Below are 17,926 nucleotides of genomic sequence, written 5' to 3' on the forward strand. Positions count from 1 at the left end.
TCCTCTCCTCTCCTCTCCTCTCCTCTCCTCTCCTCTCCTCTCCTCTCCTCTCCTCTCCTCTCCTCTCCTCTCCTCTCCTCTCCTCTCCTCTCCTCTCCTCTCCTCTCCTCTCCTCTCCTCTCCTCTCCTCTCCTCTCCTCTCCTCTCCTTGTTGCTGTTTTGTTTAGCAGCAGTGGCTGCTGTTGCCATGCCATCCCCCTGTGTTGCTAGGGATGAATAGTGGTGGGGTTTTTGTTGTTGGGTTGGGGTTTTTTTTCCTCCTCAGTTATTTTTATGTATGTCCTGGGAACATGATTGCTTCATTTGCCCTGCAGGAGGTTTGCAGGCCTGACAGGCATTTCCACATCGTCCCACTGCTCACCTTATCTTCATCCAGTTCTGGGCTGCTGGCAGGGTAAATACCTGCAGAAAGGTTCACTCAAGAGGCTGGGGCCTGGTATTTGCCCCCCAGTGAGCAGCCAGGGTGTGAGCAGAGGGGACAGAGTGTTCCTGCAGCCTGTGCTCTCTCTCTGTCCTCTCCCCTGTTTCTCATCCAGCCCAGAATAACAGCTCAGAAGCCACCAGCACAGTGATCTCTCAAGCCTGAGCAGAAGGATGGGCTCCAGCTGTCCTCTGTGGACCTCCAGATCCCAAAGCCAACACATCTGAGGGGCTTGCACAAAATATCTTCCTTTATCTTGTTGGAATGGGCAGCAGGGCTTCTTTTTGTTTCCTTTGCCTTCAGCTTTTTCTCTCCCTGGCAAATCCTGGTCCCTAGGGAAGGGGCAGCAGGCCCTGGGGAGCACCTGAGCCACAGCCATGGGGAAGAACCTGTTGTAAGGTAGGGATGGGAACCATCAGGGTGCTGGAAAGACAAGAGGGACAAAGTGTTCTGCAGGGATTGTAGGGGGCTGGTTTGTCTGCTGTGCAGTCAGAAGACTCAACACAGGGAGAGCTCAGGTCCTGAGTCCCTTTGCTCAGCCCCCAGCTCATTAGGGCCACACAAACCTCAAGGGCTGGTCCACCTCTGCTGGCTCTCTGTGTCCCTGGCCACCCCTGAGCGGTTGGCTGCCCCCAGCCTGCCCAGGAGAAGGACTTGCATGGGGAAACCACCAGAGTTTTGTGGTGTCAGTGTGTTAGAGCAATGTGAAAGCACACAGAGGGACCAGGAGGGGATCTGCTCTGGGCAGCCTCGTGGGACAGCCTGGTTTGTTATGTTAAGGCAAGCCCTAATTGCTCTCTGTCTCCATCTTCCCCACACAAACCAGGGAAAACAATCCACCCTTTTGTCCCATGCCTGAAATCTTCAGGGAAGTGACTTGCTCCTGTTGCTGTTAGATCTGCATTTGGCTCACCACCAAGGCCACCAAGCCCTAATGGGCTAATGAATGTGGATACAGGCACCGGGCTCTTCCCTCCTGCACTTCACATCACCTCCACCCCACTGGGTCATCTAGCTCAGCCAAACACCCCCCTGGAGCCAGGAGCCTTGGCAGTGCCTTGCTTGCACACATCAAAGGGGAGCTGGTGACATCGTGGAGATCACAGAAAACATCAAGTCTGTCTGTCTGTCTGTCTGGTGGGGGGAGAAAGACAGTGGGGGGGAGGAGGGGGGGAATAGCTTCTTGCAGACCCACAGCTGGTGAGGCTTTTAATTACACAAGGGCCGTGGAACATTCCAACCATAACATCCTGCAGCCTCCCTGCCACCAGACAACGAGGCTTTTATTAGCACTGGAATGTATCTTTAATAAACTGGAGGGGTTTAACTTGTCAGAGGGTGCTGGGGACTGCACTCACCACAGTCTCTTCTGGCCTGCCTGCTGCAGGAGCGGCAGGGAAGGGCATCCCACCGCTGCCCCGGTGCCACTGCCAGGCTGATTTGTGGCTCATTGCCCCCTGGGCAGCCTCCAGGCCCAAGAACCTTCCATGGGCACCTCCCAGCATCTTCTCTGCAGGCCCACCAAATTCCATCCATGCTCCTGCAAGGAGAAGGGAAGGCAGGGTGTGTGAGCTGGAGGTGATGCTAAAGCCACCCCAGCCAAGGAGGGGAGTCCCTTCTGCAGCATTCTCTCTGCCATCATCACTGCCTGGGCTCTGGGGGGAGCTGCCCATGGAAAGAGAAGCATGGAATCAATAAATCATTAAGGCTGGAAAAGATCCTTGAGTCCAACCTTCAACCCAACCCCACCATGGTCACAGGTTTCTTGAACCCCTCCAGGGATGAGGACTCTACCACCTACCTCCCTGGGCAGCCTGTGCCAATCCCTGACCACTCTGGCAGCAAAGAAACTCTTCCTAACCTCCAACCTAAACCTCCCCTGGTGCAACTTGAAGCTGTTTTGGCAAGCAAAGCTCTTTTCCTGCGGTGCCAGAGCCGCTGTCACCTCTCTCCTCACCTCTGAGGTGCTCTCTGGGTGCATGGACCTGCAAGTAGAAGGGAAGGCAGGGTGTGTGAGCTGGAGGTGATGCTAAAGCCACCCCAGCCAAGGAGGGAGTCCCTTCTGCAGCATTCTCCCTGCCCTCATCACTGCCTGGGCTCTGGGGGGAGCTGCCCATGGAAACAGAGGCATGGAATCAATAAATCATTAAGGCTGGAAAAGATCTCCTTGAGTCCAACCTTCAACCCAACCCCACCATGGCCACTGAACCATGGCCACAGGTTTCTTCCCCACCTCCAGGGCTGGGGACTCTACCACCTACCTCCCTGGGCAGCCTGTGCCAATCCCTGACCACTCTGGCAGCAAAGAAACTCTTCCTAACCTCCAACCTAAACCTCCCCTGGTGCAACTTGAAGCTGTTTTGGCAAGCAAAGCTCTTTTCCTGCGGTGCCAGAGCCGCTGTCACCTCTCTCCTCACCTCTGAGGTGCTCTCTGGGTGCACGGATCTGTGATCCCAGTCCTTCAGCAAGGTTCTGAAGCTGTGTTTGAGGTTTTTTCCCTGCACCCTGGGAGGGGAAGCTGATGCTGAGTGGCTGCTCCCGTGTTGCTGCCTCTCTCCTCTCTTCATCCCGAGCAGGCAGCTGTGCTCCGAGGTGTGCAGCCCTGCCGATGCCTCCTTGCTTTAATCAATGCCGGAGGAGCCCGTGGGGCCGGCAGAGGTGTGACACCAGAGATTTGTTCTATTGATTAACCCCGGGCGCTGGGATGGGAGGAATCAAACCCCGGGAGTGGATAAAAGCCCGGGAGGTGAACGGAGCTATTGTCAGCTTTGCTTTGCAGGTTCTTGGGGCTGGGGGAGGGGAGGGGGGATTCGATATATATATTTTTTGTTCTCCTCTTCTTTCCTACCTGCAGGGCTGAGAGGAAAGCAGAATCACTTTAATATTCCTCCCTGCTTCCCTCTTTCAACTTCCCTGGGTAACACCACACACCAAAGAGACACCACCACCCCTCCCTCCCCTCCTCCTTCCTCCTCCTTCCTCCTCCCTCCCCTGCCTGCCAGCCAAAAGTGAGACTTCACATTATTGCAGCTGACAGCTCTCATTCCTCAGGCACTTTTTCCTTCCTCAAAGGAGGAGGAGGAAGGTGTGGGGAGGTGGTGGGGGGGGTGGGAATAAATAAATCAAAGGTTTCCAAACCTGAGCACCTTCTGAGGCCACCAAACGCAGCCCTTGGCTTGGGAGGGATGCTCTGAGCAGGAGGAGGGAAGGAAGAGCAGCGCTGGGTTGGGGCTGCTCTTGCCTTGGGCTCTGGGAAGATGTTTGTAGTTTTCAATTAATCTCATTAGTTTGGAAGTCGAAGGAGGGGTTGGGGAAGGGGGGGGGGGAGGGAGGAGTGGAGGGAAATGAAAACCATTTCATGGGGAATTCTCTTTAATGACTGTTTAAGAAACATGTAATTGAAAGCGGTGCGGGGTGGGAAACCTTCTCCTAGTGCTGAAGGCAGCGGAGGGGAAGCAGCTAGGGATGCTCGGCAGGAAGAGAGAGCCCTGCAGGAGGCATCTGCCGGGCCAGGGCCGGGCCATGGGGGCACAGAGCTGCCGGGGAGGGGGGCAGCAGCGAGGCAGGGAGCCGTGGCCCTGTCCTCCTGGCTCGGGTTCTGCAGGTGAGTCGCCCCAGCTGCTGCCAAGCCCCGGGAGAGCCCTCCTGAGTGAGCATTTCCTTTCCTTTTGCTGCTCTCCTGGGGTTGGATTTGCAAGCCTGGGAAGGGTCAGGGGTTCCTGCAGCCTGCCTGTGCCTCCTCCCCAGCGAGGTGCCAGACCCCACGGGTGCAGGTGGCTGCTGTCTACCTGCTGGGGCGGCACTGGGGTGAGGACAGGGCACAGGCTGGAGCCCCTCCATCCCTGGAGAGGTGGCTGGAGGAGCAGTGGAGGAGTCTGCCCACTCACTCAGGGCTTTACAAACCTCTCTGCCTTGTGGTCATCACCTCCAGCATTGTGGTGGTGGAATCCCAATCCCCCTGGAGGTGTTCTACAAAGGCAGAGATGTGGTGCTGAGTGACGTGGTTTAGCACCAGACTTGGTGGAGCTAGGCAGTGGTTGGACTCAATGGTCATGGAATCACAGAGTCACAGACTGGCTTGGGTTGGAAGGGGCCTTAAAGACCATCCAGTTCCAGCCCCCCTGCCACGGGCAGGGACACCTCCCCCTAGACCAGGCTCTTCAAGGTCTTTTCCACCTGATACAATTCTGTGATTCCCTGATTCCTGCCCACCAGAGGAGAGCCCAGGGACCCTCAGGGGGGCACAGGCCACACTGAGCATCTATCCCACAGCCCAGAGACACATCCAGGGAGAATCCTGTGTCACAGACCCCCACCAGCCCTCAACACTGAGAGCTGCCCCAAGCCCCACTCTGACCCCACACAGCCATCCCTCTCCAGCAGAGGTGTGCCCTCTTCCTCAGCCTCCAGGCTGAGCATTTAATTGATTGGATTATCCCTTGTTTACTAATTAGCTTTGTGCTCAGACAGCAGGAGCAGGGCCAGCAGCAGCTTTCCCTTGCTGCCGAAGCAGTTGGTGGCTGATGGTGGCTGGGGCTCCATCAGCAGCTTGCTGTGACTCATTTCTGCCCTGCCAAACTCTCCCAGACTCTGCCCACCTTTTCCTGTGCCTTAATTGTGCATTCTTCTGCACCAGGGTTTGGTTCTCTGTGTCTAATGAGCTCTGTAATTGCTGACAGAGATGCCAGATGTAGGCAGCGTCGACAGAGAAGAGAGAGCTCAAGGGGAGGGACATGGAACTCCAAGCACCTGGATTTTGTCCCAGAAGAGTTATCCATAGTGAGGACAGAGCCTCTTGCTCATTACCCACCTCTCTCCATCCTCCTCCACACTGCTGCCCAAGCCATAGTCTCTTACTCTGTGTGTTTGTCCATCCTTCCATCCATCCATCCATCCATCCATCCATCCATCCATCCATCCATCCATCCATCAATTCAGCCATCCATCCATCCATCCATCCATCCATCCATCCATCCATCCATCCATCCATCCACCTACCCATCCATTCAGCCAGCCAGCCAGCCAGCCAGCCAGCCATCCCTTCATCCATCCATCCATCCCTCCATCCATCCCTCCATCCATCCATCCATCCATCCATCCATCCATCCCTTCATCCATCCATCCATCCATCCACCCTTCCTTCCATCCTTCCATCCATCCATCCATCCATCCATCCCTTCATCCATCCATCCATCTATCCACCTATCCAGCCAGCCAGCCAGCCAACCATCCACCCATCCATCCCTCCATCCACCCATCCATACATCCATCCCTCCATCCACCCATCCATCCCTCCATCCACCCATCCATCCATCCATCCACCCATCCATCCCTCCATCCACCCATCCATACATCCATCCATCCATCCACCCATCCATCCCTCCATCCATCCATCCATCCATCCATCCATCCATCCATCCATCCATCCATCCACCCATCCATCCCTCCATCCATCCATCCATCCCTCCATCCATCCATCCACCCATCCATCCATCCATCCACCCATCCATCCCTCCTTCCATCCATCCATCCATCCATCCATCCACCCATCCATCCATCCATCCACCCATCCATCCCTCCATCCACCCATCCATACACCCATCCATCCCTCCATCCATCCATCCATCCCTTCATCCATCCATCCATCCATCCATCCACTCTCCCATGGACCACCTGTCTCTGGCTAATGCCACCATGGCTTTGTGTCCCCATGCCTGTGAGGGGGCAGGCTGCAGGCTTTAGCTGCTCTGTCACCAGATGCTGGTTTTGTTTCCCCCCCAGCTCTTAATGAGTGAGAATCTGGGGGCTTGAGGGGAGAAGGAAAACCTCCCCTTGCCCCACAGTGACTTCTCTTCCCTCCATTGCCCCCCTGCCACCCAACCACCCACCCCTGCTGAAGGACAGGGAAGAGCAGCCTGTGCCAGAACTCTCCACCCTTTGCAGCAGCACCTGGGGGGTCAGCAGGAGTGGCCCAAGGGTGTGAGATGCTAACACAACAGAGCTGAAGGAAAAGGCTTCAGGGAGCGTTGCCAGGCTGGATAAACCAGGCAGCCAGGGAGGAAGGCCACTTGAATCCGCTGATGGTCCATTAGCAGGCTCCAGGAGGAGATGTGAGCCTGGCTTCTGAGCCAAAGAGCACAGCTTTGGGCTTGAAGCAGCCAGAACCTTGCGTGCGTTACTCAGGGGTGACCCAGGGACACGCACAGACAACACCTTGCGCTTCCTTGCTTACACAAAAGGAAGCTCTGCTGTAAAACAGCTCCACTGCACATCCACTCTGTGCTCTGGGCTGGGGCTGTGAGGCAGGGATGCTGGGGGCTCTGGGATGATGAACGTGGTGCCCAGGATGGAGGAGGAGCTGCTGCCCTGGCGGTCAGTCAAACACCACGACCCAACCGCGCTGATGCTGCCTCCCAGTTGTCCAGGGGATGATTCCAGTTCCTAGAATCCCAGAATCCCAGCATGGTTTGGGTTGGAAGGGACCTCTGGAGATCAACCAGTCCAACCCCCCCTGCTACAGCAGGGGCACTCACAGCAGCTTGCCCAGGATCACAGTGGCCAGTGGCGGGGTTGGAATCTCTCCAGAGGAGACTCCACAACTTCTCTGGAAGGCTCCAGCACCTTACACAGAATGACAGCTTGGGTGCAGCAGGGCAGGGTCTCCCCCACCACTGTGTTTGCTCTCTTGCCAATGGATCAATTGTGCTTGGAGAGCTCTGGGCTGTATGTAGGTCAGGCAGAGTGCTGGCTCCAGCAGTGCCGTGGGGCTGTTGAAGTGAACAAGGGTCTCCCCCTTTCTCCCTCCATTCAACCCCCACAATGCCCAGCCCTTGGCAGAGGGCAGCCTTGGCTCCTGGCCTAGAGGAGGAGAGCATTTCTTTGAGGCCTTGGGCTGGTTTGAGCAGAGCCATGGCTGGACCAGCACTGATGCTGTGCTTTGTACATCCCTCCCCCCCCCGCCCCGGGCCGTCTGTCCAGGCGTGAGGAGAGATCTGCGCCGGGAGGGGAATGGGCACCATGACCCAGTTCATGGTTCTCTGTCAATACTGCTGGCACTGCTCCCTCTCAGCTTTGTGGAGCTGATGGGGATGATCCAGCTCCCAGACAAGAGGGATTTCTCTGCTGGGGCCCCGCTGCAGCATCCAGCACCCCCGGGGGCAGCCCAAAGGAGGAGGGAGCAGGATGGCCCTTGTGTGGCTGCTCCCATGGCTGACTCTCCATGGGAGGGGAGCTGATAAAGGACGTCCCAGCCTTCACCCCTGGGACCTCTGCTTTGGGCCACCCAGCTGTGATTTCCCCTCAGAATCCCCTTTATCACTCAAGGAGGAAACCCAAATCCTCTGGGATCTGCTGGCTGGAGGGAGGGGGAGGGCTGGGGAGGGGGAAGCAGAGGAGCAACTCTCTCCAAGGCAGAGGATTCAGTAGTTGAGAGCAAACTTTGCACCAGCTGAGGATCTGACCTTGTGTTCTCTGCTAGGAACAAACAAGAGGAGAAGGAGGATCATGTTCTTGTGCCTGAAGTTTGGAGTGGACCAAGCCCCTGCTGCTCTGAGCTCCTGCAATGAATGGCTATAAACAAGATGCCTTTCCAGGGGCTGAATTAAACAAGGAACTCGAGTCCTGCCTGGGCTTTAAGAGATGTTTATTTGGCCTCCCTGCCTCCCCATAAAAGAGTTGCACAAGGACTCAGTAAATTTTAACCCCCACATTGTTCTTGGGTAAACACTGCCCCTTCTCCACCAGGAGGGGTGCTGGCAGCTGAGATAATAAGGACACAGTTTGCTCCTGCTCTGCAGAGCATGCAGCCTCCCAGCACCGCTCCAGAGGTAGCCCTGGGGAGCATCAGCACCACTCCCAGAGCCTGCAGCCCCCGTGGCAGACAGAGGCCTGCAGGCTTTGGGCTGGTTTCTGCACCTTTCTGCCAGAAAGGTGTTGGCAAGAAGGGTGGAGATGGCTTTGGACACATCCAGGAGCAGTGGAAGGTGTCCCTGTCCAGAGCAGGGAGGTCAGAACTAGATGATCCCTAAGCTCCCTTCCAACTGAAGCCATTCTATGGTTCCATGTTTCCATGATCCTGTGGTTCTATGGTTCTATGTTTCCACGGTTCCATGGTTCTGTGATTCCATGATTCCATGGTTCCATAGTTCCATGGTTCCATAGTTCCATGGTTCTATGGTTCTATGGTTCCATGATTCCATGATTCCATGGTTCTATGGTTCCATGTTTCCATGGTTCTATGATTCCATGATTCCATGATTCCATGGTTCCATGGTTCCATGGTTCCATGGTTCCATGATTCCATGTTTCCATGGTTCTATGATTCCATGATTCCATGGTTCCATGGTTCTATGATTCCATGATTCCATGATTCCATGGTTCCATGGTTCCATGGTTCCATGGTTCCATGATTCCATGATTCCATGATTCCATGGTTCTATGATTCTATGGTTCCATGGTTCTATGGTTCCATGATTCCATGATTCCATGGTTCCATGGTTCCATGATTCCATTATTCTGTGGTTCTATGGTTCCATGGTTCTATGATTCCATGGTTCTATGGTTCCATGATTCCATGATTCCATGGTTCCATGGTTCCATGATTCCATGATTCCATGGTTCTATGATTCCATGATTCTGTGGTTCTATGGTTCTATGATTCCATGTTTCCATGGTTCTATGGTTCTATGGTTCCATGGTTCTATGGTTCTGTGGTTCCATGGTTCTATGCTTCCATGATTCCATGGTTCCATGGTTCTATGGTTCCATGGTTCTATGGTTCTGTGGTTCCATGGTTCTATGGTTCCATGATTCCATGGTTCCATGGTTCTATGGTTCTATGGTTCCATGGTTCTATGGTTCCATGGTTCCATGGTTCTATGGTTCCATGATTCCATGGTTCCATGGTTCCATGGTTCTATGGTTCTATGGTTCCATGGTTCCATGGTTCTATGGTTCCATGATTCCATGGTTCCATGGTTCTATGGTTCTATGGTTCCATGGTTCCATGGTTCTGTGGTTCCATGGTTCCATGATTCCATGGTTCTATTACTCCTTTGGTAGGACAAGAGGCCTCAGGTCCCCCAGGACAGGCTTAGGTTGGCCATGAGGAACAACTTCTTCCCCAAGAGGTTTGCCAAGCCCTGGCCCAGGCTGCCCAGGGCAGTGGTGGAGTCCCCATCCCTGGAGGGGTTTGAAAGCTGTGCAGATGTGGTGCTGAGGGCCATGGCTGAGTGGTGCCCTGGCAGTGCTGGGTTGGACCTGATGATCTGAAAGGTCTCTTCCACCCAAAGCAATTCCATTGCCCTTCCTGCAGGCAGGGCTGAAGGGAAGTGAAGCACTGAGAGCTTCCTCCTCCTGAATGTGCTTTGTCACAGCCAGGATCCGTGGTGAACGCTCAGCAAACCAACCAACAAAAAGGCTGAGGAGGATTCAGACCACTCCAGACTCTGCCTGCTTGGATTTCCACCCTCTGAACAACCTGCACTTTGGGAGCATCTGCTGGCACCCAGCTGGGTGGGGAGCTGGCTCTGCACAGCCCCCAGCAGGCAGGCAAGGAGAGCAGCCTGCAGGGTGCTGCCTGCTGCGGGAAGCAAAAAGGGCTTTGGCTGCTCACCAGGGCAAGGCTGAGGCAAAGCATGAAGAGCAAACCCCAGTGCCCTGCTGTGGAAGCCAGAACAGCTCTCCCTGCCTTAGCAGGACCCCTCAAGAACCCCCTACCTCAGCAGGACCCCTCAAGAAGCCTCCTGCCTCAGCAGGATGCCTCAAGAAGCTTCCTACCTTAGCAGGACCCCTCAAGATGCCTCCTGCCTTAGCAGGACCCCTCAAGAAGCCTCCTGCCTTAGCAGGACCCCTCAAGAAGCCTCCTGCTTTAGCAGGACCCTCAAGAAGCTTCCTTCTTTAGCAGGACCCCTCAAGAAGCCTCCTGCTTTAGCAGGACCCCTCAAGAAGCCTCCTGCTTTAGCAGGACCCCTCAAGAAGCCTTCTACCTTAGCAGGACCCCTCAAGAAGCCTCCTGCCTTAGCAGGACCCCTCAAGAAGCCTCCTGCTTTAGCAGGACCCTCAAGAAGCTTCCTTCTTTAGCAGGACCCCTCAAGAAGCCTCCTGCCTTAGCAGGACCCCTCAAGAAGCCTTCTACCTTAGCAGGACCCCTCAAGAAGCCTCCTGCCTTAGCAGGACCCCTCAAGAACCTCCTGCCTTAGCAGGACCCCTCAAGAAGCTTCCTTCTTTAGCAGGACCCCTCAAGAAGCCTCCTGCCTTAGCAGGACCCCTCAAGAATCCCTCTGCCTTAACAGGACCCCTCAAGAACTCCCCACTCCCCTCCTTTTGGGGGTGTTCTGAGGAGTCTCTCCTATTTCAGGGGGAGGGGAAATGTTAGCAGCAGGATGCAAGATGCTGAAGGTGCCTCTCCAAAAATGAAGAAGAAGGGGAGGGGGAAACAAAAAGAGAGAGCAGAAGGATCTGTGCCTCGTGGAAACAGTGCTGAAGTGATGTTTGTTCCCTCTCCTGGGTCTGGGCAGAATGTCAAAGCCTGCTCTGAGCTGGAAATATTTTCAGCCTAGCACTCACTGGAGACCCAAACAATGGCAATTCCTCAGCTACTGAGGCTTTCATTAAAAGGGCTTTTGACACAGGGGCTGCTTAGGCTTGGGAGGACTGTTTATGGCTGGCTTTTGGGTCGTGGGCTTGGGGGTGGAGGTTTTTCTCACTCCCCTGCTGCCAGAAAGCAGCATGCTGCTGCCCCAGGTGTGAGAGACAGGAAGAGAAATCCCTTTGCCTTCCAGCTGGGGCTGCTGGTTAGGGCCAGAGCTTGAGTCCTGTGGCCAGTTCTGGGCTCCTTAGGTTAGGAAAGATGCTGAGCTGCTGGAAGGTGTCCAGAGAAGGGCAAGAGAGCTGGGGAGGGGTCTGGAGCACAGCCCTGGGAGGAGAGGCTGAGGGAGCTGGGGTTGCTTAGCCTGGAGAAGAGGAGGCTCAGGGGAGACCTTCTTGCTCTCTGCAACTCCCTGAAGGGAGGTTGTAGCCAGGTGGGGGTTGGGCTCTTCTCCCAGGCAAGCAGCACCGGAACAAGAGGACACAGTCTCAAGCTGTGCCAGGGGAGGTTTAGGCTGGAGGTGAGGAAGAAATTCTTCATAGAAAGAGAGATTGGCCATGGGGATGTGCTGCCCAGGGAGGTGGTGGAGTCCATCCCTGGAGGTGTTTAGGAAGAGCCTGGCTGAGGCACTTGGTGCCATGGTTGAGTTGATCAGATGGTGCTGGGTGATAGGCTGGACTGGATGATCTCAAAGGTCTTTTCCAACCTGGCTAATTCTGTATTCTGCTGGTGGGATGCCCACCAGGCTGCCCTCAGCCCTCCAGTGATGGAGGCAGCTCCAGAATCACAGAATTTCAGGGGCTGGAAAGGACCTCTGAGGCTCATCCAGTCCAACCCCCCCTGCCAGAGCAGGATCCCCTACACCAGATCACACAGGGACACATCCAGCTGGGATGACTCCACAACCCCCCTGGGCAGCTACCTGAAACTTCCTAATGCCTCAAACCTCCACCACTGCCCCTTGGGCTGGCACTGGGCAGCACCCAGCAGAGCCTGGCTGCAGCCTCTCGGGGCTCACCCTGCACATCTTCATCAACATTGTTGAGGTCACCTCTCAGGCTCCTCTGCTCTAAGCCAAAGAGCCCTCAGCTCCCTCAGAGGAGCCCCAGCTCCCTCAAAGATGCCCCACATCCCTCAGAGGTGCCCCACACCCCTCAGAGGAACCCCACATCCCTCAGAGGAGTCCCAGGTCCCTCAATGGTGCCTCAGCTCCCTCAGAGGAGCCCCAGGTCCCTCAGAGGTGCCCCACATCCCTCAGTGGTGCCCCACATCCCTCAGAGGAGCCCCAGGTCCCTCAGAGGAACCCCACATCCCTCAGAGGAGCCCCACATCCCTCAGAGGAGTCCCAGGTCCCTCAGAGGAGCCCCACATCCCTCAGAGGAGTCCCAGGTCCCTCAATGGTGCCTCAGCTCCCTCAGAGGAGCCCCAGGTCCCTCAGAGGAGCCCCAACTCCTCCAGGGAGGAGGCACACAGGGGCTGGGTTCCATGCAGCCCTGCAGGGAGAAGAGATTGCAGAGGAAATGTCAGCATTTGCCTTTCGGGGGGGGAGGGTTGGAGCTTGTCTTGGGAAGGGTTTGGGGTCTTCTTTGATTGGCTTTTTGCTGTGGGGTTTGTTGCTTTCCCCCCCTCCCCCTTTAATGGCCACATGAAGAGGCTGGGGATGGTTTCACTCTCCAGGGCTTCTCCAGGAGGCTCTCAGGAACACTATGGGAAGTGTCTCTTTGCTTAGGAGGAGGAAATTTGACACTGCTGAGGGTTCTGAGCCCGGTATCCCTGCAAGGAGCCTGGGTGGTTAGTGTGTCATAACTGATCAAGGCTAATCAGCCCTCCTTCAGGCACCCTTCCAGTCTGATTTCCATCCTCCTCCCATGCAAGTTGCCTTAGCCATGAGATCTGCTCACATGCAGGCACACTCTGCTCTGCTCTGCTCTGCTCTGCTCCTTCCAACAAGCAAAGCAAAGGCTGAAGGAGGACACAAGAGACACCCCCCCGACCAGAGAGCCCTTGCAAACAGCACAGCTCTCTTCCACATGAGAGCAAATTGCAGCAGGAGAGGGTTAGGCTGGAGATCAGGAAGAGTTTCTTTGCTGCAAGAGCGGTCAGGGGCTGGCACAGGCTGGCAGGGAGTTCCCCAGCCCTGGAGGGGTTCAAGGAACCTGTGGCCATGGCACTTGGGGACATGCCCAGGGAGGTGGTGGAGTCCCCAGCCCTGGAGGTGTTTCAGCCCAGGCTGGATGAGGCTCTGGCCAGCCTGATCTAGTGTGGGGTGTCCCTGCCCATGGCAGGGGGGTTGGAACTGGATGATCCTTGTGGCCCCTTCCAACCCTGACTGATTCTGTGATACTATGAGGAGCAATTTCTTCCCCCAAAGGGTTGTCAAGGCCTGGCCCAGGCTGCCCAGGGCAGTGGTGGAGTCCCCATCCCTAGGGGGGGCTTCACAGCTGTGGAGATGTGGTGCTGAGGGCCATGGCTGAGTGCTGGGTTGGGCTTGGGGATCTGGCAGCTCTCTTCCAACCAACTCTGACTCTGTGACTCTGCAGTTTGGTGGCCATGGGGGGGTTGGGTTCAGGGCTGGACTGGGTGAGCTCAGAGGGCTTTGCCAACCAAAATGATGCTCTGACTCTGCAGAACTCAAGCCCAAGCCCCTGCCTGACTGGGAACTGTGTGCTCAGGGATTGGCACAGGCTGCTCAGGGAGGTGGTGGAGTCCCCATCCCTGGAGGGGTTCAGGAACCCTGTGGCCATGGCACTTGGGGGCCATGGTTTGGTGGCCATGGGGGGGCTGGGTTCAGGGCTGGGCTGGATGGTCTCAGAGGGCTTTTCCAACCAAAATAATGCTATGACTCTGCAGAACTCAGGCCCAGGCCCCTGCCTGACTGGGAACTGTGTCTAGCAGAGGAGGTGTCCATGGTTTGGGGGTGCCCAGGCCTCATGGTTGGGCCTGATGCTCTGAAAGGTCTTCTCCAACCAAAACCTTTCTGTGGTTCAACAGCACCTGGAAACCAGCAGCAGCCAGCCCCAGGCTGCACTGCTGTGGGCATGGGATGCTAACAGGGAGCAGGTCTCCTGTGCAGCCCTGGCCCCAGGGCTTGCCCTGCTTGTGCTGTCCCACCCAGCCCTCTCTCCCCGAGGTGTCTGAAGCCTCCTCAGCAATTATCCCAGTGGCTGTTTGTTCAGGCACTGTGGGTTTAGCTCTCCAGCCTCCTGTGCACTCTGTGTGTATAGGGGAAGACAGATTGCTGCTACTTTCCAGTATAAATCACATTCCTTACAACACTCCAAAGTAGCATTTTCAACCTCAGGGTGCTAATAGGATCCAGCAGGAGAAAGAAATGTCAGCTAAGTAGCAGGCGCTGTTTGGAGAGTGCAATGGAGCTGATCCACAGCCCCGGGGCAAAAGGAGCAATCCCAGGGCAAAGGTTAAAGAGTTCAGGAGCACTTCAGCCTCCTTAATTGTAACAGGGCCTCTTCCACAGAGCCAGATGGATGGCTCCAGCCGGGCAGGGGGGCAAAGCGGGGCCAGCAGCAGCGCTGGCTGCAGGGATGCAGGGGACAGAGCAGAGGGGAGCACGGCGGCAGGGATGCGGTGGAGGGGACCGCGGTGGAGGGGGTGTGGTGGAGGGGATGTAGTAGAAGGGATGTGATGGAGGGGATGTGGTGGAGGGGATGTGGTGGAGGGGATCATGATTGAGGGGATGTGATGGAGGGGATGTGGTGGAGGGGATCATGATGGAGGGGATGTGATGGAAGGGATGTGGTGGAGGGGATGTGGGGAAGGAGATGTGATGGAGGGGATGTGATGGAGGGGATGTGGTGGAGGGGATCATGATGGAGGGGGTGTGGTGGGGGGGATGTGATGGAGGGGATGTGATGGAGGGGATGTGGTGGAGGGGATCATGATGGAGGGGGTGTGGTGGAGGGGACCATGGTGGAGGGGATGTGATGGAGGGGATGTGGTGGAGGGGATGTGATGGAGGGGATGTGATGGAGGGGATCATGTTGGAGGGGATGTGATGGAGGGGATGTGGTGGAGGGGATGTGATGGAGGGGACACGATGGAGGGGATGTGGTGGAGGGGATGTGATGGAGGGCACATGATGGAGGGGGTGTGATGGAGGGGATGTGGTGGAGGGGATCATGATGGAGGGGATTGTGATGGGGAATGGGTGGAGGGGATGTGCTGGAGGGGACATGGTGGAGGAGCTCCTGATGGAGGAGACATGTTGAAAGGAAAGTGATGGAGAGGCTCATGGTGCAGAGGACACGACAGAGGGGATGACAGCAGCTCCTCACCCCTCAGCTCTCCCCAGTATGCTGCTGGAAGGCAAGGTGGCCCATGCCAGACTGGGACCCCCAGCCACCACCTCTGTCCCCTCTGCTGGGAGCCTGTCTGCAAGCTTGGCCAAGAAATGAGGACTTCTGTCAGAGGGGGCTGATGCCAGGGAGGGTTTGCTGCAAGAGCTCAGCACTGCTCTCACCCAGGCAGACCAAGCACAGAGAACAACTCCAGCTGCCAAGGGAATGCTGCTTTGCTCCCCTGAAGAACCCTTCAGGGAGGGTTTTGAGGAGCCAGAAGGGGACTTGGTCAACACTGCTCCTCTGGCTGTTATTTTAACAGGACTCCTTCTCAGCTTCCCTTGGATTTGGGACCTTCAGACCCCAAACCTGTGCTGTGCCAGCCCCAAGCTGCTTTGACTGCAAAGGTGCCTCAGATAACATCTTTTTTTCAGGCGAGTTTTGACTTGTTTTCAGGCACACACATCTGATAAATGTCATCAAAAGCTGATGGTTTGCATGGAAAAGATTTTTCCCCTCTCCCTCCCCTCTACTTTCTTTCTTTTTTAATCTAAAGAAAGAAAGGGGAGAAAAAAAGACAACAAAAAGCCACTAGAATAAAAATATTTCATTCATTTCTCACTGCTGTTTCCCTGGTGATAAAAGCAGGAGGCTGACTCTTGAGACGTGTGCATTTAATTCCCAGCTCCACCACAGCCTCCACCCCCACCCCGGGATGACCTTGAGCCAGCCGCTCAGGCTCCCATCCCGAGATGGGTTGGGGTCGGGGTTGGGGTTGGGGTTTTACCACCACCACCACCACCTCTCAAAGCTCCTGTTTGGCCTCCTGGCTGGAGCGAACGCCTCGGAGAAGGCCGTTCCCGGCGGGCAGGAAGGTCTCTTGCCCGTCCCACCGCCCAGCCGCCCCGCGCCGGAGGTGCTGCCCGCTGCGGGCGCTGCGCTCTGCAGCCCACCGGGGCTGGCCCTGGGCTCCCGAGCGCTGGTTTGAGGGACGCGGATGCCACCTCGTGGGAAGAGCTGGGCTTAGCCCCCACGGGCGGCTGCAAACATCCCTGGCCCTCTGTTCCTCCCGCTCCAGGTTTCTACAGGTACCCCCCACCTCCGCCCCGAGCCCAGAGACATTCACTTGGACAAGCTGGAGAAGGGAACCTCATGAGGCTCAAGCAGGTCAAGGTCCTGCAGCTGGGGCAGGGCAATTCCTGGTGTCAGCAGATGCTGGGGGATGACTGAGAGCAGCTCTGAGAAGGACTTGGGGTGCTGGGGGTGAGGGAAAGCTGGAGATGAGGCAGCAGCATGTGCTCACAGCCCAGCCCCAGCTGTGCCCTGGGGGCTGATCCCCAGCAGGGAGGGGATTCTGCCCCTCTGCTGTGCTCTGCTGAGACACCCCCCTGCAGTGCTGGGGCTGCTCTGGAGTCCTCAGCACAGGCAGGGACCTGTTGGAGCAGATCCAGGGGAGGTCACAGCAATGCTGGGAGGATGGAAGTCCTCTGCTGTGAGGTCAGGCTGAGGGAGTTGGGGTTGTTCAACCTGGAGAAGAGAAGGCTCCAGGGAGACCTTCTGGAGGCCTTTCAGTACTTAAAGGAGCTGAGAAGAGAGAGGGACTCTTCAAGAGGGAGTGCAGTGAGGGGACAAGGGGTGATGCAGCAGGGTTGGGCTAGATGAGCTTTAAAGGTCCTTTCCCACCCAAACCAGTCTGACTCTGTGATTCTACAATGAAATAGTCCCCATTCTGTGCCAGCCAGATAGCTCCAACAGGGAGAGGGGGAGGGAGGGGGAGAGGGATGGGGAGAGGGGAGGAGAGGGAGAGAAAAGGAGAGGGAGAGGGAGAGAAAAGGAGAGGGAGAGGGAGAGAAAAGGAGAGGGAGAGGGAGAGGAGAGGAGAGGGAGAGGAGAGGAGAGGAGAGGAGAGGAGAGGAGAGGAGAGGAGAGGAGAGGAGAGGAGAGGAGAGGAGAGGAGAGGAGAGGAGAGGGAGAGGGAGAGGGAGAGGGAGAGGGAGAGGGAGAGGGAGAGGGAGAGGGAGAGGGAGAGGGAGAGGGAGAGGGAGAGGGAGAGGGAGAGGGAGAGGGAGAGGGAGAGGGAGAGGGAGAGGGAGAGGGAGAGAAAAGGAGAGGGAGAGAAAAGGAGAGGGAGAGAATCTTGCCCAGCTCTAAGAGCAGGAATGGAGGCATCCCTGCTCCCAGCCACCCCCTGAGCGTTCCCCACTCCCTTCAACCCTGAGGAGCTGCCATGATTTACCCCCAAACAGTAACTAAGCCCTTTGCAGTCACTCCCTCCCTCCTCCTCCTCCTCCTCCCAGTGAGATGAGGAAGAGGATGGATTAAAAAAACCACAGGAAAACTTGTGGGTCGAGATAAGAAGAGTTTAATAACTAAAATAAAATATTATAGTAAAATATAGCAATAATCAAATGAAATCAGGAATATAACCCCAAAAAGAGAGAGAGAGAAATAAACCCCCCCAGAAAAGACAAGTGATGCAGAATGCACCTCCCACAGCCACCTCCCCCCAGCTCATAGCCTGGTCATGATTCCTATGGCATGGAATATCCCTTTGGATAGCTCAGGTGAGCTCCTGGCCATGCTGCCCCCCTCCTCACCCCCACCTCCCCCAGCTTCCTCTGG

The 17,926-nt window shown here is 56.2% G+C and overlaps 1 long non-coding RNA gene across 1 annotated transcript; it reads right to left on the reverse strand.

The window, feature by feature from the left end:
* Positions 1-1,720: 1,720 nt before the first annotated feature.
* Positions 1,721-3,079, reverse strand: LOC137457523 (uncharacterized). Its single transcript, XR_010991309.1, has 3 exons — positions 2,839-3,079; positions 2,379-2,406; positions 1,721-1,961 (listed from the first exon to the last, which is right to left on the reverse strand). It is a non-coding gene; the product is annotated as an uncharacterized lncRNA (long non-coding RNA).
* Between the last annotated feature and the right edge of the window lie 14,847 nt (positions 3,080-17,926).

Source organism: Melanerpes formicivorus, unplaced genomic scaffold (genome assembly GCF_026170545.1).
Source record: "Melanerpes formicivorus ecotype bairdi unplaced genomic scaffold, bMelFor1.0.p_v2 SCAF_181, whole genome shotgun sequence".
Classification (NCBI taxonomy): Eukaryota; Metazoa; Chordata; class Aves; order Piciformes; family Picidae; genus Melanerpes; species Melanerpes formicivorus.